A 24,992-nucleotide genomic window follows, 5' to 3' on the forward strand; every position below is an offset into this window, starting at 1 on the left:
ACCGAAAGATGGCAAGAGAGGTTTGAAAAGGTTTACCCTCCATGTTCAGAGTCAATGTAACAGTAACGAGTAATTACTGCAATAACAGGGCCTCCAGCTGAACAGGAAGTGGGAGAGGCAGATAATAACAAGCCCTCCAGTGGAACAGGAAGTGGAAGAGACAGAGGAAAATGTTCAAGGGTTTCATGAGGACACAGGAGCAGGTCAGTGTGAGTGGGCTATTAATAACATGGTTAATGATGAACTTAGGGAATGGTGGAGACTCAACACAGCACCAGAGTCAGGGTAATAATCATAAAAAACAGTGGAAAGTAAAAGTGAAAATTATATAAGGTGGTTGAGTCATGGGGCAACAGAGATGGGCATGATAATGAAGGGGACTGGCACTTGACCCAAAGGGAAGGATAACAAGCTAAGACACACCTGCTTGGGACCGGTGATTTATTCATTTACACCAGGGACAGAACAGACGTTAGACAGCAAAGGGGCACCAGTGGTGACACATAGGGGAAAGAGAAGGAATAGGGACAAGGCTTGCAAATATGGCTACTGAATCTCAGGGAAATAGTGGGGCAACAGCAGCAAGGTGCAGGACATTCCGACCTTTCTATTTGTCCATCATAAGCCACTGGGAATTCACCTTACAGAAAAGGTAAAGCAACAGATAGCAACGGGAAAGTCTGTAGGCCTCTTTTCATTAGAGAACCAACCGAGAGATGAAGAAATATGCAAGGTGAACAAAGTGGAAGAAATGGAGGTAGAACAAGGGAAACCCTTCATTAAATGGTTATAAGAGAATGAGTTGGTTGGTGGGGTAATCAGTATAGGCTGTGATCATGACTGAACATAATCTGGAGATGGTAAAGGCACTGTAGACAGTTCAGTACTGCATTATGAAAATGTGGGCTAATAGACCAGACTTAGGTTGGTTGATGATGAAAAGTTTAGATGATGCAAGAGCATTCAGAACAAGCTTAATTAGGACAAATTAAAAATGTCTCTGTTGTAGAATATAGGTTACAAGGGGGGAGGTGTGTGTGGCATGCAGACTTTGGCTTCCCTATACTCCAGGGGGAGGTGTGTGTGGCATGCAGACTTTGGCGTCCCTATACTCCAGGGGGAGGTGTGTGTGGCATGCAGACTTTGGCTTCCCTATACTCCAGACAACATTGGGATGAAGACAGTAAGTATGACCCTAACTCAGGGCTAAAAGGGGATGAACCTGCTTCAAGATCAAATACGCCCACTGTTTGCATGAACAATGACATTTTCAACTGGGAAGGGTGAAAGGACCATTTCAAAAGCTGTCATGTGGAAAATTGAGAGTTTTCCTCACTTGTGTTGGTACTAAAGAGGGCAAAAAGAAAATTCAGGTGGATCCATCACCTTGCGTTCTCTGGGTCTAATAAATGATGCCTTGGAAGAAGAGGACAGCTTAGTGTGACAAGGCAGTAGATATGGTAGGCAGAACACAGGGAAAAAGGTGCACTGAAGCAAAAGGCAGATATTCAGTCAGTTTTCTGATTGCTTCTGCCCATTCAAGAGATAGATCAAGAGCTACTTAGATTCAAAGTGGGTGGCAAGTATTATGGGATACACAGATGCATGTGCTGACTTTGAGAAGTTTATTACTTTTCAAAGAGCAGTGTTTGCATGTAGTTACTAGGCTTGCAGTCTAGAGGACCACTGAGGAGCCCAGCACAAAGTCTCATTTACCCCCAACCACTGTCTGGTTAAGTGACTTGCTTAAGATACTACAGTAGGCAAATGAGGGCTGAGAGAATCAAACTCTGTACCACAGGAGGTATGGCTCACAGCCTTAAACCTCGAGAATCAAACCCTGTACCACAGGAGGTATGGCTCACAGCCTTAAACCTCGAGAATCAAACCCTGTACCACAGGAGGTATGGCTCACAGCCTTAAACCTCGAGAATCAAACCCTGTACCACAGGAGGTATGGCTCACAGCCTTAAACCTCGAGAATCAAACCCTGTACTACAGGAGGAATAGCTCACAGCCTTAAACCTCGAGAATCAAACCCTGCACCACAGGAGGTATGGCTCACAGCCTTAGACCTCGAGAATCAAACCCTGTACCACAGGAGGTATGGCTCACAGCCTTAAACCTCGAGAATCAAACCCTGTACTACAGGAGGTATAGCTCACAGCCTTAAACCTCGAGAATCAAACCCTGTACCACAGGAGGTATGGCTCACAGCCTTAAACCTCGAGAATCAAACCCTGTACCACAGGAGGTATGGCTCACAGCCTTAAACCTCGAGAATCAAACCCTGTACCACAGGAGGTATGGCTCACAGCCTTAAACCTCTATGCTAACTACTAGACAGTATATTCTTGGATTGGTTCATCCAGAAGGAGTGTAAGGATGGATAGTTACACATTCCTTCAATGACTTTTTGTTGGCTGGCCTGGCATACTCAGAAGGGATGTCCCACAGGTCTGAAGAGTTTCAGAGGCATCTGACAACAGTTTGGAGTTTCCTTGGCTGAGGATAAGACAAATGGGCCAGTTGTTTGGTTAACCTTGTTGGGCATCAAAACTGACACAAGGAAATGGGTGGTCTACTTCAAGACTGACACAGGGGAAGGGGTGCTCTACTTCAAGACTGACACAGGAGAAGGGGTGGTCTACTTATCAAGGATAAACATGACAATATTACAAGCAGCAGCAGCTGGAGTCATGGAATCAAGGACAATCATTCTAAAGGAGCTTCTGTGCTTGGAACATACGTTGAACTTTGCCTGCAGGATCATTCAAATGAGGAGGTCATTCATGAAGAAGCTAATACTGATGGGCAGTAGTTGCTCCAAGCCAAAATATAGGATTGGAGTGACTAGGAGAAATACATGAGGACTTGAGGGTAGGCCAAGAACTTCTGAGAGATTTCAACAGTGAGTTGTTGTTGTGGCAGGAGAAAGTGATCAAACAACGGTGTCAGCTGTTTACCAGTGCAGGTGTCACTGACTTTGGAGGGTATGTGCAGAGAAAATGGATTGTAGGGACATGGCTGTGAAGCCAACCACTGCTACCAATATGTGATGGCCATCAATATGTGCCACCCCCATGGTGGGCCAGTAATCAAGGTCCCTAAATCCTCACCACTAACACTGGAGAGGGACGTGCACTCAGAGTACAAATGGATTGACTCAGTATTTGCAGTTGCAGACCGCTCTGCATCACCTACAATTTCTCTTAAGAGTACAGAGGGAACACACTCAGCCTGGGGTCTGGATGTATTTATATCTGTCTACCTCCAGATCCCCAGTAAGACCCCCCCCAGTGCTACAACTGTAAGTTTAGTTCCTCAGCCGAGGGTCAACGCCAAGCCCTCCAGTACTCTCTCTGTAAACCCCTCCCCCAAGTAGCTGATATGCACACCCTGAGAGATTTGATTTTTCACACACATGCACCTAGGAAAGACTGGCACAGATGTACCTGCTCTGCCCCCTTCTGCCACCTTTTGTTGCTTCCTGTGTCTCGAGATGTGACTGTTTTTGATCACTAGTGAGACATCTCTACCTTTTGTTGCTTCCTGTGTCTTGAGATGTGACTGTTTTTGATCACTAGTGAAACATCACTACCTTTTGTTGCTTCCTGTGTCTTGAGATGTGACTGTTTTTGATCACTAGTGAGACATCACTACCTTTTGTTGTTTCCTGTGTTTCGAGATGTGACTGTTTTTGATGACTAGTGAGACATGTCTACCTTTTGTTGCTTCCAGTGTCCTGAGATGTGACTGTTTTTGATGAGTAGTGAGATATTTCTACTTTTGTTGCTTCCCGTGTCTTGAGATGTGACTGATTTTGATGACTAGTGAGACATCTCTACCTTTTGTTGCTTCCTGTGTCTCGAGATGTGACTGTTCTTGATGACTAGTGAGACATCTCTTCCTTTTGTTGCTTCCTGTGTCTTGAGATGTGACTGTTTTTGATGACTAGTGAGACATCTCTACCTTTTGTTGCTTCCTGTGTCTCGAGATGTGACTGTTTTTGATGACTAGTGCGTCATCTCTACCTTTTGTTGTTTCCTGTGTCTTGAGTTGTGACTGTTTTTGATGACATCTCTACCTTTTGTTGCTTCCTGTGTCTCGAGATGTGGCTGTTTTTGATGACTCGTGAGTCATCTCTACCTTTTGTTGTTTCCTGTGTCTTGAGATGTGACTGTTTTTGATGGCGAGTGAGACATCTCTATCTTTTGTTGCTTCCTGTGTCTTGAGATGTGACTGTTTTTGATGACATCTCTACCTTTTGTTGCTTACTGTGTCTCTAGATGTGACTGTTTTTGATGACATCTCTACCTTTTGATGCTTCCTGTGTTTTGAGATGTGACTGTTTTTGATGACTAGTGAGACATCTCTACCTTTCCTTGCTTCCTGTGTCTTGAGATGTGACTGATTTTGATGACTAGTGAGACATCTCTACCTTTTGTTGCTTCCTGTGTCTCGAGATGTGACTGTTTTTGATGACTAGAGAGACATTTTTACCTTTTGTTGCTTCCTGTGTCTCGAGATATGACTGTTTTTGATGGCGAGTGAGACATCTCTATCTTTTGTTGCTTCCTGTGTCTTGAGATGTGACTGTTTTTGATGACATCTCTACCTTTTGTTGCTTACTGTGTCTCTAGATGTGACTGTTTTTGATGACATCTCTACCTTTTGATGCTTCCTGTGTTTTGAGATGTGACTGTTTTTGATGACTAGTGAGACATCTCTACCTTTCCTTGCTTCCTGTGTCATGAGATGTGACTGTTTTTGATGACATCTCTACCTTTTGTTGCTTCCTGTGTCTCGAGATGTGACTGTTTTTGATGACTAGTGAGTCATCTCTACTTTTTGTTGTTTCCTGTGTCTTGAGATGTGACTGATTTTGATGACTAGTGAGACATCTCTACCTTTTGTTACTTCCTGTGCCTTGAGATGTGACTGATTTTGATGACTATTGAGAAATATCTACCTTTTGTTCCTTCCTGTGTCACAAGATGTGACTGTTTTTGATGACTAGTGAGACATCTCTACCTTTTGTTGCTTCCAGTGTCTTGAGATGTGACTGATTTTGATGACTAGTGAGACATCTCTACATTTTGTTGCTTCCTGTGTCTCGAGATGTGACTGTTCTGGATGACTACTGAGACATCTCTACCTTTTTTTGCTTCATGTGTCTTGAGATGTGACTGTTTTTGATGACTAGTGAGATATCTTTACCTTTTGTTGCTGCCTGTGTCTCAAGATGTGACTGCTTTTGATGACTAATGAGACATCTCTACCTTTTGTTGCTTCCTGTGTCTTGAGATGTGACTGATTTTGATGACTATTGAGACATCTCTACCTTTTGTTCCTTCCTGTGTCTCGAGATATGACTGTTTCTGATGACTAGTGAGACATGTCTACCTTTTGTTGCTTCCTGTGTCTCGAGATGTGACTGTTTTTGATGACTAGTGAGACATCTCTACCTTTTGTTGCTTCCTGTGTGTCGAGATGTGACTGTTTTTGATGAATAGTGAGACATCTTTACCTTTTGTTGCTTCCTGTGTCATGAGATGTGACTGTTTTTGATGACTAGTAAGACATCGCTACCTTTTGTTGCTTCCTGTGTCTCGAGATGTGACTGTTTTTGATGACTAGTGAGACATCTCTACCTTTTGGTGCTTCCTGTGTCTTGAGATGTGACTGTTTTTGATGACTAGTGAAACATCTTTACCTTTTGTTGCTTCCTGTGTCTCGAGATGTGACTGTTTTTGATGACTAGTGAGACATCTCTACCTTTTGTTGCTTCCTGTGTCTCGAGATGTGACTGTTTTTGATGACTAGTGAGACATCTCTACCTTTTGTTGCTTCCTGTATCTCGACATGTGACTGTTTTGATGACGAGTGAGACATCTCTACCTTTTGTTCCTTCCTGTGTTTTGAGATGTGATTGGTTTTGATGACTAGTGAGACATCACTACCTTTTGTTGCTTCCTGTGTCTTGAGATGTGACTGTTTTTGATTACATCTCTACCTTTTGTTGCTTCCTGTGTTTTGAGATGTGACTGTTTTTGATGACTAGTGAGACATCTCTACCTTTTGTTGCTTCTTGTGTCTTGAGTTGTGACTGTTTTTGATGACATCTCTACCTATTGTTGCTTCCTGTGTCTCAAGATGTGACTGTTTTTGATGACTAGTGAGTCATCTCTACCTTTTGTTGTTTCCTGTATCTTGAGATGTGACTGATTTTGATGACTAGTGAGACATCTCTACCTTTTGTTGCTTCCTGTGTCTTGAGATGTGACTGATTTTGGTGACTAGTGAGACATCTCTACCTTTTGTTGCTTCCTGTGTCTTGAGATGTGACTGTTTTTGATCACTAGGGAGACATCTCTACCTTTTGTTGCTTCCTGTGTCTTGAGATGTGACTGCTTTTGATGACTAGTGAGGCATCTTTATCTTTTGTTGCTTCCTGTGTCTCGAGATTTGACTGTTTTTGATGACATCTCTACCTTTTGTTGCTTCCTGTGTCTCGAGATGTGACTGTTTTGATGACATCTCTACCTTTTGTTGCTTCCTGTGTCTCGAGATGTGACTGTTTTTGATGACTAGTGCGTCATCTCTACCTTTTGTTGTTTCCTGTGTCTTGAGATGTGACTGATTTTGATGACTAGTGAGACCTCTCTACCTTTTGTTGCTTCCTGTGTCTTGAGATGTGACTGATTTTGATGACTAGTGAGACATCTCTACCTTTTGTTGCTTCCTGTGTCTAGAGATGTGACTGTTTTTGATGAGTAGTGAGACATCTCTACCTTTTGTTGCTTCCTGTGTCTCAAGATGTGACTGATTTTGATGACTAGTGAGACATCTCTACCTTTTGTTGCTTCCTGTGTTTCGAGATGTGACTGTTTTTGATGACTAGTGAGACATCTCTACCTTTTGTTCCTTCCTGTGTCTTGAGATGTGACTGTTTTTGATGACTAGTGAGACGTCTCTACCTTTTGTTGCTTCCTGTGTCTTGAGATGTGACTGTTTTTGATGAGTAGTGAGATATCTCTACTTTTTATTGCTTCCTGTGTCTCGAGATGTGACTGTTTTTGATGACTAGTGAGACATCTCTACCTTTTGTTTCTTCCTGTGTCTTGAGATGTGACTGTTTTTGATGAGTAGTGAGACATCTCTACCTTTTGTTGCTTCCTGTGTCTTGAGATGTCACTGATTTTGATGACTATTGAGACATCTCTACCTTTTGTTCCTTCCTGTGTCTCGAGATGTGACTGTTTTTGATGACTAGTGAGACATCTCTACCTTTTGTTGCTTCCAGTGTCTTGAGATGTGACTATTTTTGATGAGTAGTGAGAAATATCTACCTTTTGTTGCTTCCTGTGTCTTGAGATGTGACTGATTTTGATGACTAGTGAGACATCTCTACCTTTTGTTGCTTCCTGTGTCTCGAGATGTGACTGTTCCTGATGACTAGTGAGACATCTCTACCTTTTGTTGCTTCCTGTGTCTTGAGATGTGACTGTTTTTGATGACTAGTGAGACGTACCTACCTTTTTTTGCTTTCTGTGTCTCGAGATGTGGCTGTTTTTGATGACTAGTGAGACATCTCTACCTTTTCTTGCTTCCTGTGTCTCAAGATGTGACTGTTTTTGATGACTAGAGAGACATCTCTACCTTTTGCTGCTTTTTGTGTCTCGAGATGTGACTGATTTTGATGACTAGTGAGACATCTCTACCTTTTGTTGCTTCCTGTGTCTCGAGATATGACTGTTTTTGATGACTAGTGAGAGATCTCTACCTTTTGTTGCTTCCTGTGTCTTGAGATGTGACTGATTTTGATGACTAGTGAGACATTTTTGCCTTTTGTTGCTTCCTGTATTCCGAGATGTGACTGATTTTGATGACTAGTGAGACATCTCTACCTTTTGTTGCTTCCTGTGTCTTGAGATGTGACTGATTTTGATGACTATTGAGACATCTCTACCTTTTGTTCCTTCCTGTGTCTCGAGATGTGACTGTTTTTGATGACTAGTGAGACATCTCTACCTTTTGTTGCTTCCTGTGTCTTGAGATGTGACTGTTTTTGATGACTAGTGAGACATATCTACCTTTTGTTGCTTCCTGTGTTTTGAGATGTGACTGTTTTTGATGACTAGTGAGACATCTCCACCTTTTGTTGCTTCCAGTGTCTTGAGATGTGACTGATTTTGATGCCTTGTGAGACATCTCTACCTTTTGTTGCTTCCTGTGTCTCAAGATGTTACTGTTTTTGATGACTAGTGAGTCATCTCTACCTTTTGTTGCTTGCTGTGTCTTGAGATGTGACTGTTTTTGATGACTAGTGAGACATCTCTACCTTTTGTTACTTCCTGTGTCTTGAGATATGACTGATTTTGATGAGTAGTGAGACATCTCTACCTTTTGTTGCTTCCTGTATTCTGAGATGTGACCGATTTTGACTAGTGAGACATCTCTACCTTTTGATGCTTCCTGTGTCTCGAGATGTGACTGTTTTTGATGACTAGTGAGACATCTCTACCTTTTCCTTGCTTCCTGTATTCTGAGATGTGACTGATTTTGATGACTAATGAGACATCTCTACCTTTTGTTGCTTGCTGTGTCTTGAGATGTGACTGTTTTTGATGACTAGTGAGACATCTCTACCTTTTGTTACTTCCTGTGTCTTGAGATATGACTGATTTTGATGACTAGTGAGGCATCTCTACCTTTTGTTGCTTCCTGTATTCTGAGATGTGACCGATTTTGACTAGTGAGACATCTCTACCTTTTGTTGCTTCCTGTGTCTCAAGATATGACTGTTTTTGATGACTAGTGAGACATCTCTACCTTTTCCTTGCTTCCTGTATTCTGAGATGTGACTGATTTTGATGACTAATGAGACATCTCTACCTTTTGTTGTTTCCTGTGTCTTGAGATGTGGCTGTTTTTGATGACTAGTGAGACATCTCTACCTTTTCCTTGCTTCCTGTATTCTGAGATGTGACTGATTTTGATGACTAATGAGACATCTCTACCTTTTGTTGTTTCCTGTGTCTTGAGATGTGACTGTTTTTGATGACTAGTGAGTCATCTCTATCTTTTGTTGCTTCCAATGTCTTGAGATGTGACTGTTTTTGATGAGTAATGAGACATCTCTACCTTTTGTTGCTTCCTGTGTCCTGAGATGTGACTGATTTTGATGACTAGTGAGACATCTCTACCTTTTGTTGCTTCCTGTATTCTGAGTTGTGACTGATTTTGATGACTAATGAGACATCTCTGCCTTTTGTTGCTTTCTGTGTCTTGAGATGTGACTGTTTTTGATGACATCTCTACCTTTTGTTGCTTCCTGTGTCTCGAGATGTGACTGTTTTTGATGACTAGTGAGATATCTCTACCTTTTGTTGCTTCCAATGTCTTGAGATGTGACTGTTTTTGATGAGTAATGAGACATCTCTACCTTTTGTTGCTTCCTGTGTCCTGAGATGTGACTGATTTTGATGACTAGTGAGACATCTCTACCTTTTGTTGCTTCCTGTGTCTCGAGATATGACTGTTCTTGATGACTAGTGAGACATCTCTACCTTTTGTTGCTTCCTGTGTCTTGAGATGTGACTGTTTTTGATGACTAGTGAGACATATCTACCTTTAGTTGCTTCCTGTGTCTTGAGATGTGACTGTTTTTGATGACTATTGAGACATCTCTACCTTTTCTTGCTTCGTGTGTCTCGAGATGTGACTGTTTTTGATGACTAGAGAGACATCTCTACCTTTTGTTGGTTCCTGTGTCTCGAGATGTTACTGTTTTTGATGACTAGTGAGACATCTCTACCTTTTGTTGCTTCCTGTGTCTCGAGCTGTGACTGTTTTTGATGACTAGTGAGACATCTCTACCTTTTGTTGCTTTTTGTGTCTTGAGATGTGACTGATTTTGATGACTATTGAGACATCTCTACCTTTTGTTCCTTCCTGTGTCACAAGATGTGACTGTTTTTGATGACTAGTGAAACATCTCTACCTTTTGTTGCTTCCTGTGTCTCGAGATATGACTGTTTTTGATGACTAGTGAGACATCTCTACCTATTGTTGCTTCCTGTGTCTTGAGATGTGACTGATTTTGATGACTAATGAGACATCTCTACCTTTTGTTGCTTCCTGTGTCACAAGATGTTACTGTTTTTGATGACTAGTGAGTCATCTCTACCTTTTGTTGCTTGCTGTGTCTTGAGATGTGACTGTTTTTGTTGACTAGTGAGACATCTCTACATTTTGTTACTTCTTGTGTCTCGAGATGTGAGTGTTTATGATGACTAGTGAGACATCTCTACCTTTTGTTGCTTCCTGTGTCTTTAGATGTGACTGATTTTGATGACTAGTGAGGCATCTCTACCTTTTGTTGCTTCCTGTATTCTGAGATGTGACCGATTTTGACTAGTGAGACATCCCTACCTTTTGTTGCTTCCTGTGTCTCGAGATGTGACTGATTTTGATGACTAGTGATGACATCTCTACCTTTTGTTGCTTCCTGTGTCTCGAGATGTGACTGTTTTTGATGACTAGTGAGACATCTCTACCTTTTGTTGCTTCCTGTGTCTCGAGATGTGACTGTTTTTGATGACTAGTGAGACATCTCTACCTTTTCTTGCTTCCTGTATTCTGAGATATGACTGTTTTTGATGACTAGTGAGACATCTCTACCTTTTGTTTTTTCCTGTGTCTTGAGATGTGACTGTTTTTGATGACTAGTGAGACATCTCTACCTTTTGTTGCTTCCTGTGTCTTGAGATGTGACTGATTTTGATGACTAGTGAGACATCTCTACCTTTTGTTGCTTCCTGTATTCTGAGTTGTGACTGATTTTGATGACTAATGAGACATCTCTGCCTTTTGTTGCTTTCTGTGTCTTGAGATGTGACTGTTTTTGATGACATCTCTACCTTTTGTTGCTTCCTGTGTCTCGAGATGTGACTGTTTTTGATGACTAGTGAGATATCTCTACCTTTTGTTGCTTCCAATGTCTTGAGATGTGACTGTTTTTGATGAGTAATGAGACATCTCTACCTTTTGTTGCTTCCTGTGTCTCGAGATATGACTGTTCTTGATGACTAGTGAGACATCTCTACCTTTTGTTGCTTCCTGTGTCTTGAGATGTGACTGTTTTTGATGACTAGTGAGACATATCTACCTTTAGTTGCTTCCTGTGTCTTGAGATGTGACTGTTTTTGATGACTATTGAGACATCTCTACCTTTTCTTGCTTCGTGTGTCTCGAGATGTGACTGTTTTTGATGACTAGAGAGACATCTCTACCTTTTGTTGGTTCCTGTGTCTCGAGATGTTACTGTTTTTGATGACTAGTGAGACATCTCTACCTTTTGTTGCTTTTTGTGTCTTGTGATGTGACTGATTTTGATGACTATTGAGACATCTCTACCTTTTGTTCCTTCCTGTGTCACAAGATGTGACTGTTTTTGATGACTAGTGAAACATCTTTACCTTTTGTTGCTTCCTGTGTCTCGAGATGTGACTGTTTTCGATGACTAGTGAGACATCTCTACCTTTTGTTGCTTCCTGTGTCTCGAGATATGACTGTTTTTGATGACTAGTGAGACATCTCTACCTATTGTTGCTTCCTGTGTCTTGAGATGTGACTGATTTTGATGACTAATGAGACATCTCTGCCTTTTGTTGCTTCCTGTTTCTTGAGATGTGACTGATTTTGATGACTAGTGAGACATCTCTACCTTTTGTTGCTTCCTGTGTTTCGAGATGTGACTGTTTTTGATGACTAGTGAGACATCTCTACCTTTTGTTGCTTCCTGTGTCTTGAGATGTGACTGATTTTGATGACTAGTGAGACATCTCTACCTTTTGTTGCTTCCTGTGTCACAAGATGTTACTGTTTTTGATGACTAGTGAGTCATCTCTACCTTTTGTTGCTTGCTGTGTCTTGAGATGTGACTGTTTTTGTTGACTAGTGAGACATCTCTACCTTCTGTTTTTTCCTGTGTCTTGAGATGTGACTGTTTTTGATGACTAGTGAGACATCTCTACCTTTTGTTGCTTCCTGTGTCTTGAGATGTGACTGATTTTGATGACTAGTGAGACATCTCTACCTTTTGTTGCTTCCTGTATTCTGAGTTGTGACTGATTTTGATGACTAATGAGACATCTCTACCTTTTGTTTTTTCCTGTGTCTTGAGATGTGACTGTTTTTGATGACTAGTGAGACGTCTCTACCTTTTGTTGCTTCCTGTGTCTTGAGATGTGACTGATTTTGATGACCAGTGAGACATCTCTACCTTTTGGTGCTTCCTGTACTCTGACATGTGACTGATTTTGATGACTAGTGAGACATCTGTACCTTTTGTTGCTTCCTGTATTCTGAGATGTGACTGTTTTTGATCACTAGTGAGACATCTCTACCTTTTCTTGCTTCCTGTGCAGAGCTTGTCTAAAACTGCACAAGACATTCTAGTCTTGCTCAGTCAGGGTGCTTTCCCTAGCTTTAAACATCGTTTCCATAACTACATAGATGTCCACATTCTCTACAGTAAGGAGAGTATGCAGGAAGTGTAGCTTTTTTGTTTAGATACCTGGCATTGTGCATTAGTTTTTTTAGATTATCCTGAGATCGTTTTGCTATGTTAGAAGGTTTTTCACTTTGGCATTACATTAAAAAGGACAATGTGGGGTGAAGAAAGATTTAGCCAACATTCAAAAGCATATAGGGGACTAGTGAAGACCATCCCTGATGAAGCAGCACGATCTGTCACCCATATCTTGCCAAGGTGACAAATATGAAGTGTTACGATATTTGTCATTTCTCCCCGGGCCTCCGCTGAAAACAGGATCTGTGGAACCTAGATGGACTTTCCCGGTCAACAAATGTTAAATAAATAAATAATTAAAATATCTCTGTTCATCACTCTTTTGTTGCAGCAATAATGACATAGTAAGGTTGTGGGTTACTTGTGTTGCATGCTCATGACTGCTGCGCATCTGCAGCTTTTGTATCCGCAGCAGTTGTAAGTGTGTAACAACATATAACTCACATCTTGGGCTTATGGTACTGTTCCTGTACAACGTATGAGATAGTTTGGGTTTTAGAGTAAGCAAGTCCTCCTCGTGCATCTCCACATGTGAGGGATTTGCCCACCACACCCTCTGCTAGTTATATGTACTAACTCTGAGATTGCACAATATCAGGGAAATGGCATATTAGCCTACCCCAAATATCGTGCAATCTTACACACTTGATTTTGTTGAATAAAAGGATGTCAACAAATGACAGATTCAGTTCCCTATACATATATATATATATATATATATATATATATATATATATATGGGTCCTATTTGTTTTATTGACAGTAAGGTACTTTGTCGAAATTACTTTAGCAAAAGTGCATTTTGCCAAAAATGCACTTTCGCTAAAACAGACAAAAAAAAAATGCTGTTTGCATGTAGCATTAGTTGTACATCAACGTATACTGTTGATGTACAACTAAGGAAAGTCTTGTTGAGATTGTAGTATAGTGGGGATAAGGGAATATTCCTGTTTCCCCACTTTAGTGTGATCTCGGAGTGAGAATATTAAAGTGGGGGGGGTGTGCAGAGGGGCTTGCCCACCTGCATAATACTGTGTAGTGTGTTATTTTTTTTTTTTTAGTTAGTTTTTATTTTTTATTCCATGAAAGTGCATTTTCGATGGAATGCACTTTCATGGAAGTGCGTTCAAGGAAGTACGGTTCGATGAACCGTACTTTTGATTTGAAAACATAGATCCATATATAAATGACAAACCAAAACACTGAATCCCTAAAAACTGAAAATTCAAAATACTGAACACATGTTTTAATGCAGGAGGCAAAGTCCCCTGCACCCCTCATGTGGGGGGGGGGGTCCCACACCCCCTGCTAACTATATATACCAACTCCAAGATCTCACAACAGTAGAGAAGGGGCAAATTCCATCATTCAGTAGACCTATATATATATATATATATATATATATATACACACACACACACACACACACACACACACACACACACACACACACACACATACACCAACCTGAGATCATTCAAACTCAGAAATGAGGAGTAAATTGGGAAAAATGCTACACTCACCTTATCACTCTTCTCCAAGTCTGGCAACCATGAGAGGTCAAAGACAACCTTTTCAGTTTGATGTTCTCAACAGCAGTCATGTCTATGACAACAAACATAAGGATACTGCTGCTGATAGGTATGGCATACACTGAAGAGTCCTATCCATCCTCTGATGTACTTCTCATGTTCACACTATCTAACCACAATGACATGCTTTTTTGTCTTGCGTGTAGCAAGAAAACATACAACATGTACCATATTTAGAAATATGATTTTGTAAGTAAATGATTGACTGGGAAACTGTTTCAGCTAAGGACACATTTAATCAGGCAAACTGATCGTAATTTTATTAATGTCTCAGCTAATTTTACTTTAATAAATACACAGTGGTTATAGAATCTGTTTTGTTAATTGTGACGGAACAGGGGAACATGCTATGGTGTCAGCAAAGCTGCTTTTGTTCAAGCCATACAAGAACATGTATGTTAATTCCTGCTCCACTTTGAATATAGACTGGTCCTAATTCCGCTTTTTCATTAGCTAAGTTTTGCAGCTAATGAGAGCTCTATTTCTTGGAGTTAGTCGCTCAATGGTAGAAGACCAGACTTTAGAATTTGAGCAGCAGTTAGCTCATTGGGTTGGAAACTATTTCTAATGCTGCTCCCTTTGTTGCACAAATCTGAGTAAACGTTTACAGTGGCTGCACAAGGCATGTATCACTGTTGCACAAATCCGAGTAAACGTTTACAGCGAATGTACAAGGCATGTATCACTGTTGTACAAATTTATAGTGACTGCACAAGGCATGTATCACTGTTGCACAAATATGAGTAAACATTTACAGTGGCTGCACAAGGCATGTATCACTGTTGCAGAAATCTGAGTAAACGTTTACAGTGGCTGCACAAGGCATGTATCACAGTTGCACAAATCTGAGTAAACGTTTACATCGGCTGCACAAGGTATGTATCACTGTTGCACAAATCTGCGTGAACGTTTACAGCGGCTGCACAAGGCATGTATCACTGTTGCACAAATCTGAGTAAATGTTTACAGCAGCTGCACAAGTCATGCATCACTGTTGCACAAATCTGAGTAAACGTTTACAGAGGCTGCAAAAGGCATGTATCACTGTTGCATAAATCTGAGTAAACGTTTACAGTGACTGCACAAGGCATGTATCACTGTTGCACAAATCTGAGTAAACGTTTACAGTGGCTGCACAAGGCATGTATCACTGTTGCACAAATCTGAGTAAACGTTTACAGCGGCTGCACAAGGCATGTATCACTGTTGCACAAATCTGAGTAAACGTTTACAGCGGCTGCACAAGGCATGTATCACTGTTGCACAAATCTCAGTAAACATTTACAGCAGCTGCACAAGGCATGTATCACTGTTGCATAAATTTGAGTAAATGTTTACAGCTGCTGCACAAGGCATGTATCACTGTTGCACAAATCTCAGTAAACATTTACAGTGACTGCACAAGGCATGTATCACTGTTGCACAACTCTGAGTAAACGTTTACAGTGGCTGCACAAGGCATGTATCACTTATCACTTCTTGTGGTGGATGAATGAGAGGGAAGAAGATTCCTTATTTATAGATCTGCAATTAAAAGCACACCTCATGTGCTTACCCTGCCCTTTCTTTCATAAAATATTTTATGTTTATTGTAAATTACAGTTAGTTGCTAATGCCAGATATTAGAGTTTCGTCTTATTGTTCTGAAATGAGGTATCACATTAAAGATGGCCCAAATGGGTAGAAAATTGTAGGTTATGTGTGGCTGGTTTGAAATGTCTGGAGCTCTCTGATCATTTATAGGCTAATGTGTCTTCTTTGTTTTTAGTTATTTAACTGCAGTATAAAGGTGTGTTTAGTGAAACTTGTACAGCTGTCTCTTATAGGTTTATAGGTATAAGCTATACAAGCATACATTTAACACCACAGGGCCCTAATTTTATAGGTCATGCCTGTCAACCTGATAGCATTACACATTTGTCCCCCCATTCCCCCATTACACATACACATATTTTGATTGCTATGATTTTTGAACCTCTGCTATGTTTTTTGATGGCCCCCCTGCTATGATTTTGAAAGTAGAGAGGTTGAGACACATGTTTAAGAAGTCATGCACCTGTAAAGTTTTTTGCTCCATACAACGGATGTGGATTAATATTTGAGACACCATTGTAGTAGGCCTCAGCAGAACAGTAAATATTGTGCTAATTTTCAAAATAAACTAGGTCTTAGGTTTGAAAAGTCCATTGTGTGCTGCATTTGGAGAAACAAAACGGAAAGACACATTATGGAGAACCGATAATATCTTCTCCTTTGGATGCAATTATTTCAGTACTTGGGGATCACATTTACTAGAAATCTGGCAGAAGATACAGCATTACAATTAAAAACAAATATTTCTAGTTCATGACTGGAAGTATAGCAGTCTGGTTAATCTAGCTGCAAATAATTAACTACAAAACAGTAAAATAGTATCAAGTAAATGTGTGTGTTGTATATCTGACATATTTGTGGACTTGTTTTAATCTTATAAACTGAAAATCTACAGATTTGTTTTAAACAATTAGGCTTATGGACACTTGTTTAAACATTTCTGTATTTGGAAATAAGCATTTTGACAGCACACACACACATTTTATGACAGCTAATAGTTTCATAAAGCAGTCTTAATAGAATGACTATACAAAAGTAATATTTAGAAGGTACAGATATTTTTTTTCCTAAATGACCCTCATATTATTGAACTGACAGCAATACAGCCTAGAAACCTAGCATGGCTGCCTCCTCTTTTGCCTGAGGTGCTTCAGTATACATGCTATATAAGACAACTTTAGAAATAAAAATGTGCTTATTACAAGCAGCAGTCAGTTTTTTATAATTTGTTACAGACCAAAAGCCTGTGTAACCTTAGATATCTAGATGTTATATGCTGTGTCATAGTTGAGGTGACTGCAGCTAGAAGATTCCAGCAGGCCTGTCCATTCCTGTTACATATATTAGCCATCGCAGACACCTGCGGGAAATGAAACTGAATGAAATAATGATGCAGACACCATTCTCTGCTTTGCTAACACAGATGCTGCTGTGGGGAAATTGAAGAGATATAAAAAGGATCTGTTAAAGAAACTTGATCAGGTTTATGTTCCTGCAAAAAATCTAATTACCGACCGATAAGCCTTTAACACCGCTGACTGAAGGACAATAAGATCAGTGTAGTCACGTCTCTTCTTCTATAATCCTTGCAAAATGTGTGAATGTAAAGGTCTAGCAGACAAACTGATTATGAATCAAACTGTTGGTGGACTACAGAGTAACAATATACAAAAGGTGCTTTTTGGAAAGAATCTTGCATCTCAGTGGGAAGTATGGTATGCAAAACAAATATGCAAATGTATCTGCATGATGAATATGAGGCAACCATTTAAAAAAAAAAAAACAGAATAAAGGAGGAATAAAAACACAGAATCTCTTCCAAAGCCATCCTATTTAAAACGCATTAGCCAGTGCCCAATCAGAGGTGAGTGCATTCCTGCTTTCCTTTCTATAAGCAATACGGACCGCTGAAGTGCTGCAGTTCTAATCTGACAATGTCAAATTCAAACATTAACAGCAAGCACATTTTGCAATGTCTGCTGTATGCAGTTATCAGTCCAGTATAAGCAATTAACATGATGTGAATGAAATGGTGTTGTGCAAGAAAAACGCATTACGTGCTGATTTACCTAGGATTTGTTACTAGCTCAAGCAGAGAAGGTTCAACAATGACCTCCACCAAAGCTAAAACAATGCTACTAGCTACCCATCAAAAGTAAAAATGACTTCCCAGCACCTGCTGAAACCCAGGAGATGGCAGATTATTTCAAATGCTTTGGTTATGACTGATAATTATTTTACCTTTCATGTTCATGTGGACAGGATACAGGGCCAAATTCTAAAACAATGGGACTGGGCTGTAGACAGTAATACTACAGGCAAACCACTATATAAAACAGTCAATGTCATGGAATATCTGCCCTCCCCAAACACACACACATATCCAAAAAAAAGGGAGACCCAGAAGAAGCAGAACAGCAGAGAACAACTGAAACCACCGTGAAGCTAAATTCAACAGTAAATACAATGCAATACTAATGTCGCAGTATTTGAAACAATATAAATCTTTACTAACATCAAGCTTTGAAAGACCACTACTGAAGACAAGTGGAATCCCATCTGGAATGGGACCATATTGCACATTTTCAGTAATACTGCAGAAGCTGACATGATGAAGAAAAATAAAAAGCATTAACAGCCTCCCCAAAAGGGTACAATAAAAAGATAAGCCAAATACCTAAACAACGAAGAAGACACAAGAAACGTTTGCGAGCGTTAGCAGTAAAGCCATAAATACCATCAATAACATCGCAGTCATATAGCAGCCATCAAATTTAGCTGAATGGCACACAAGTTTGAAATTGTAAGCATTAGCTGTGAAGAGAATATATTTAAATTATGGGGAAAACAACTATCAGTGAATGAGATGTAATGGAATAAGTAAATCAAATCCACTAACTTCCATTCCAAAGTTTTTTTTTATAGGACTGTAATGCACCTATATCAGGAAACTATTGGAAATGCAAAATGCTAAGGCAAACGAGAAAAGTCACAAGTGTGCAGCAAACTGAAATGCATACTGACCACTATGGTCATAGGCATACACCACTGATAATGTAACAAAACAGCAAGGCATGCCATTATAGGTGTTGGTATAACATGGTGACCTAGATCACACCATGTGTCCATACCATAAACAATATGGACATGCACCACCTTAGTAACAGCTCTGCCACAGAACACATATGTAGAGGATATGAACAGTGTGTCGGAATGCATAAAGACCATGCATGGCCTAGAAAACCTACCGCTTGAATGCATGAAACTAATAAAAATTATGTGTCATACATTAATCTAGACAACATCATAATGCTCGTGTGAACACTTAGAAAATTGTAAAAATTATGTCACACAATCTAGACATCATAATGCTCATATGAACACTTAGAAACTAATAAAAATTATGTGCCACACATTAATCTAGACATCATAATGCTCGTGTGAACAAATAGAAACTAGTATAAATTGTGTCACACATTAATCTAGGCAACATCATAATGCTCATGTGAACACTTACAAACATAAAAATTATGTGTCACACATTAATCTAGACATCATAATGCTTGTGTGAACACTTAGAAACTACTAAAAATTATGTGTCACACATTAATCTAGACATCATAATGCTCATGTGAACACTTAGAAACTAGTAAAAATGATGTCACACATTAATCTAGACATCATAACACGTATACATGGCTAAGTGTCATAAAATGTCCATTTTTTTATAGGTAAGACCAGTAGGCTTCTAAAAGAATCAAATTAGTAAGTATGCAAATGATATTAGAAAAGGGAGAATTACTAATGCACTAAATAGGCATATTAAGGAACAGGGGGACCACAATTTTAAGTTTTTAGTTGTGGAACAGTTAGTTAAGGACCCCCAGGGGAAAATTGTTGATTTGCATCTAGATTTTAGTGAATTGAAATGGCAATTAAGACTAGATGCAACTAGGTATCCAGGTGTCAATGAAGCTATCAATATAGCATGCATTTTAAAATTAAAACGGTTAATGGGTTAAATATTTATGTTTTTAATGTTATAATGTAATGTTTTGACGTATAATATGTATTAACATTTATAACTGTGAGTTTATTAGACTGTTCAACTTGTTATTTTACTTTTAATCTTTTAAACTAATTAATATGGTATCATGACTTTATTTAATTAATTACTTAATTTATGCAATTAACAGTGGGTATATAAGGGCTGGGTGTTTTTGTGTTAATTGTTCTGAGGAAGTCCCTTCTAGGGGAAGAAAGCGCTAAACGTTGAATAAAGGCTTCATTGTACTGTGGCTGGAGTTCATATGCTGGTTTAAGCTGTTCTGGAGTTTGTTTTTACACTTTTTGTTCGTTGTTGTTCAGCATTATGGATTCTTCGGCTATAAACTGTAACGTGTTGGATTTGTTACAGAAAATAAACCAACAGTTGGCAGTTCATACTGCTCAGATACAGACACTGATGGATAAAAGTGAAGTTCTAGTTACTAATAATTTCCTGGGGAGTCTGGGGTTACCTTTGACCCAGCCCACTCAGACCTCCCAGGTGAATTCATCACCTAATGTTTTGGTAGGGGCTGGTAGTAGGCCCATCCGAGAAGGTGAGCAGACTGTACTTAATAGCAATGCTATGAATGAGAACGGAATGGATGTTTGGAAGAAAAATAATTTTGATTTCCACCTGAATTCTGGCAGTCGTAATGTTAATACACAGCAAGGTGATAATATAATGGACAAGTTAAAATGATTTGAAAAAGACCTGCTTATATATAAAAAACTGCAGATGGAAAATGCTTATTTGGAGAAAAACATTTAATTTGGGCAGGTTCCCCGTGGCCTTCATTTTTGGAAATATCCAAATGGTGCTGAGGGTAATGAAGAATTGCTTAAAGAACTGCATGCCTTATTTGATTGGACAGGCATTGAGTTAATGGGGCTCATGATCAAATACAATAAGCAGGTTATGGAAGTGCATTGCAACAATTTGGACTTGTTAAACAAATCTATCCAGACTGATCTCCAATTTGAACAACTCGGGAGCTTTTGTAAGTGTTGTTGAAAAGGCCGATAATGTATGCAATTCTATATTTATATGAAAACAAAATAAGCTTAAAAGAGATTTAAATGAGTATTCTAACCACATTGTTTATCTCTGTTCCCCTGGCAATTTTGAGGCAGATCAGCGTGAGGTAATCAATGATGAGCCAAGAGGGGCGGAGCGAGTGACGTCAGCGCTGAGGTTTCAAAGGAGGCAACGGTTGAATTCCCAATCTTCAGGTGCTGTTACTGAGGGAATGAGGCACTCGGAGAAACTATGAGATAAAAAACAGCAGCCCCATTTTTCAGAGGGCAATCATGGAGATTATTCCAAGCAGGGGGCAAGACCAAAAAAAGGCGAGGAACAAGTTTTAGCTGTTGTGTCTAATGAAAATGCTGCAGCTTCTTCTTCAAGTGTAAGTAATTTTGAGCGTTCTGTAAGGTGGACTGATAATACAAGTGGTGACTTTGTTCGTTGTGTTGATGGCCTGAATGTGGGTTCAAATGCTGCTAGTAGTTTGGATGTCAACAGTTTGGCTCTTTTATGTACTGAAACTTTTAATAGAAGCAATGAAAAAGTTAACATTGCTGCAAAAGCATTAACTGAAGTCCATGAGTTACATGAACAATTAACTGCAGACAAACTTATGGACTATGATATTCCTTATTTTTCTAAAGCTGAGAATAATTGTGTTTTAAATCAAACTGAAACATCTAATTGTTCATTTAGTTTAATAAATGTTGATTCAGTGAATGATTTTAATGTAGCATGCAATGCAGTTAGTAATGGTAGTGTGGCAGACGCATGCCATGTTCCTATTGAGGTGAATATGCTGAATGAGGGCACAACTGTTATGGTAAATGATGTTTGTGGTGCCAATTTAGGTAACTTTAATACCTCAAATTATGATTTTGGTTCACAAAGTATACCTGTTAATGGTATAATGCTTGAAAACTGTATTGATTTGAGTGCTGTAAGCCCTGAACTTTTTAGAGGTAATTTAGTCAATAATTTAGGGAGTATGTCTATTGAGGATTTTCGGAACATGAATGCAATTGAAGGTGATGTATGTACTGTCATCAATAATAGTGAAAATGATTTTAAAATAAATAATTATTCTACTAAGGTGGTTGGTGTTGATCATGCTAATTTTTTAGCAAAAGGCTTTACTTTTGTTCCCTCGAGAAAGAGGAGTGTGGTGAATGCCCTAGTTGATTTGAAATGTTTCACCTGTAAGCTAAATTTAAAAATTTGGTTTAATGGGCAATCTAGCATTGGGAAAGAAAGGGTAAGTTTGAAAAAAATGAGTGTTTTTAATCCACCTTTAAATAATGTTATATGAAAGAATATGTGAGAAAGAGATTAGACAGCATTTTAAATATCCCCAGTGTAAATATGATAATAATTTGACTAAACAGAATGAAAAATTACTAAAGGAATTTACTAGTGATAGAACAGTCTGTATCATGAAACCCGATAAGGGAAGTGAGGTAGTGTTGATGAACAAAAGCGAGTATTTGGACAAAATGAATTCTCTTTTGATGGATGGTACCTACCAGGGGTGTTCATTAAATGAAATCCATATAGCATATCGAAAGATCGATTTGGTACTGGAGGATATGCTATTTCAAGGTCAGATTAGTCTGGAAGAGTTTGAATACTTGAATAATGAATACCCCATGATACCAAATATTTTTGGTATACCAAAAATGCATACGGGTTTAACACAATTAAAATTCCGCCCAATAGTGGGCGAACATAGATCTAAGACATGTTTCATTAGTATGTTCTTAGATAACAGCATGGGAAAAAGCCTTTTAAAATTCTCATATATTACAAAGGACTCCTGGAATTTTTTGGAAAATCTGAAAAAAATCAAATTAGTTCCAGGATTGGTTATGGTCACCACTGACATTGTGAATTTGTTTTCTGTTATACTTCATGGTGAAGGTGTCCAATGGCTAGAAAGACAATTATTTAAAACTGGTCTATATGACCAGTATTCTATGAATAAAATAACTGCTCTTATGGACATAGTTTTACAAAATAATTACATATGCTTTGGGGGCCAGTATTTTAAACAGCTCACTGGAGTTGCCATGGGGGCGGCTTGCGCCCCACTATTTGCTAATCTTATTATGTCATACTGGGAGCAGGAATATTTAATGCAAAGTGTATACTGGACTAATGTTATGTATTATAAGAGATTTTTAGATGACTTGTTCCTGTTGTGGAGAGGCACTGACGACCAACTGGAAAAATTCCTGAGTTATATGAACAGCACTGTGGAATTTTTAAAATTTACTCACCAGTTCAGTAAGGAAAGAATATCCTACTTAGATGTTGACTTAACCCTGGATAATTATGAATGTAGGTTGTACTCAAAGATTTATAGGAAGCCCACCTTTTCAAATTCTTACCTAGAATTTAATAGATGGCACCCCATGTGTCAAAAAGTCTATTGTAAAGGGACAATTGGTAAGAGCGTCCAGAATGGTTAGTCTTGACTGTGAATTTCTAGATGAAGTTCAGTTTATCACCAATATGTCTGTGAAAAGGGATATCCAGTGGACATTTTAGAAAAAATAAGTAAGGAAGTTGTAGGGAAACATATGCAGGGAATCTACAAACCTATTTTAAGTGATTGCATACCATCTACAATTGGGCAGTATAATACACTGACAAATATGGATGGTAGGCGGGTGCCTCAAAATTATGGTTTAAGTTTCATCACAACTTTGAATTTGGATGCCAGTAGTATAACAGAGGTGGTTGTTAAAAACTGGGATATTTTGAATACTGACACTAGTATAGAGCAAAAAGTAGGTAAGGCCCCCCCCCCAAAATTGAATTTGAATTTGGATGCCAGTAGTATAACAGAGGTGGTTGTTAAAAATTGGGACATTTTGAATACTGACACTAGTATAGAGCAAAAAATAGGTAAGGCCCCCCCCCCAAAATAGTTTTTAGGAGGGATAGGTCCCTCAAAAATTTTTTTTAACTAAATGGGAACATTACTAGGGTACACAAAATAGACCTGTAGGTAATTACAAATGTGGAATGTGTAATTGGTGTAATTGCATTTTAGAAACCAAAGATAGGTTTAAGTTTAATGGTCAATACATTTATATTAATGGGCATTATAATTGTTGCAGCTCAAATATTGTGTACATGGCTAGGTGTCAAAAATGTCCAGTTTTTTTATATAGGTAAGACCAGTAGGCTTCTAAAAAATTGAATTAGTGAGCATGCAAATGATATTAGAAAAAGGAGAATTACCATTGCGCTATATAGGAATATTAAGGAACAGGTGGGGCCACAATTTTAAGTTTTTAGTTGTGGAACAGTTAGTTAAGGACCACCAGGGGAAAAGTGTTGATTTGCATCTAGATTTTAGTGAATTGAAATGGCAATTAAGACTAGATGCATCTAGGTATCCAGGCATACCTCTCAACCTGGAAACATCAAAAATCTGGACAAGGCCCATGAAAAATAGGTACAAATCTGTACGCTGATTAACATAAAATTTGCACACATAATTACACAACCCCACCCACTCCAGTGGAATTGTGGGATACCAACTTTCAAACGCAAACTGAAGAACAGAACAAAAATATAGCACCCGTGTCCCCCTGCAGCCATTCCAATGTCCCATTACCTGACGATGTTATCCCGTTTACCATAAACACTAATGTGAGCATACTGCTTTACTTGAATGATTATTTGGATTTTATTTTTTTACGTTTTATAGCACAATGCGCAAACACTAATAGATATCTGCTAAACAAAGAAATACTGTCTCACAATGAAAATAGATTTGGCATTAAAACTTCTTTGCCCTTCAAACTCACATTCATTGAAACAGCATTGAAACCCACACCACATCCAAAGAAAATGCATCTGGCCAGTGGTGGATAAAGATTACCTGTTTTCAAATCAGAGGCCCCTTTCACACAAAACAACATGCATTCGTTCTTTGATACACCTTCCTGACTTTATTAAATTATATTCCTTGTATAATACAGCACACTTGTTATACTTAAGTTAGAGCGCATTTTAAATTTATTGTTTAAACATTTTTCCAGTAGGCAATGAAACAAAAATGCATTAACCAATAATGACAAAACTGCCCTATTCAGAACATTTCTATCATAAAGGTCTACTTCCA

This window comes from Protopterus annectens, chromosome 14.part0 (genome assembly GCF_019279795.1).
Source record: "Protopterus annectens isolate FY-2018-M chromosome 14.part0, PAN1.0, whole genome shotgun sequence".
In the NCBI taxonomy this organism is placed as follows: Eukaryota; Metazoa; Chordata; order Ceratodontiformes; family Protopteridae; genus Protopterus; species Protopterus annectens.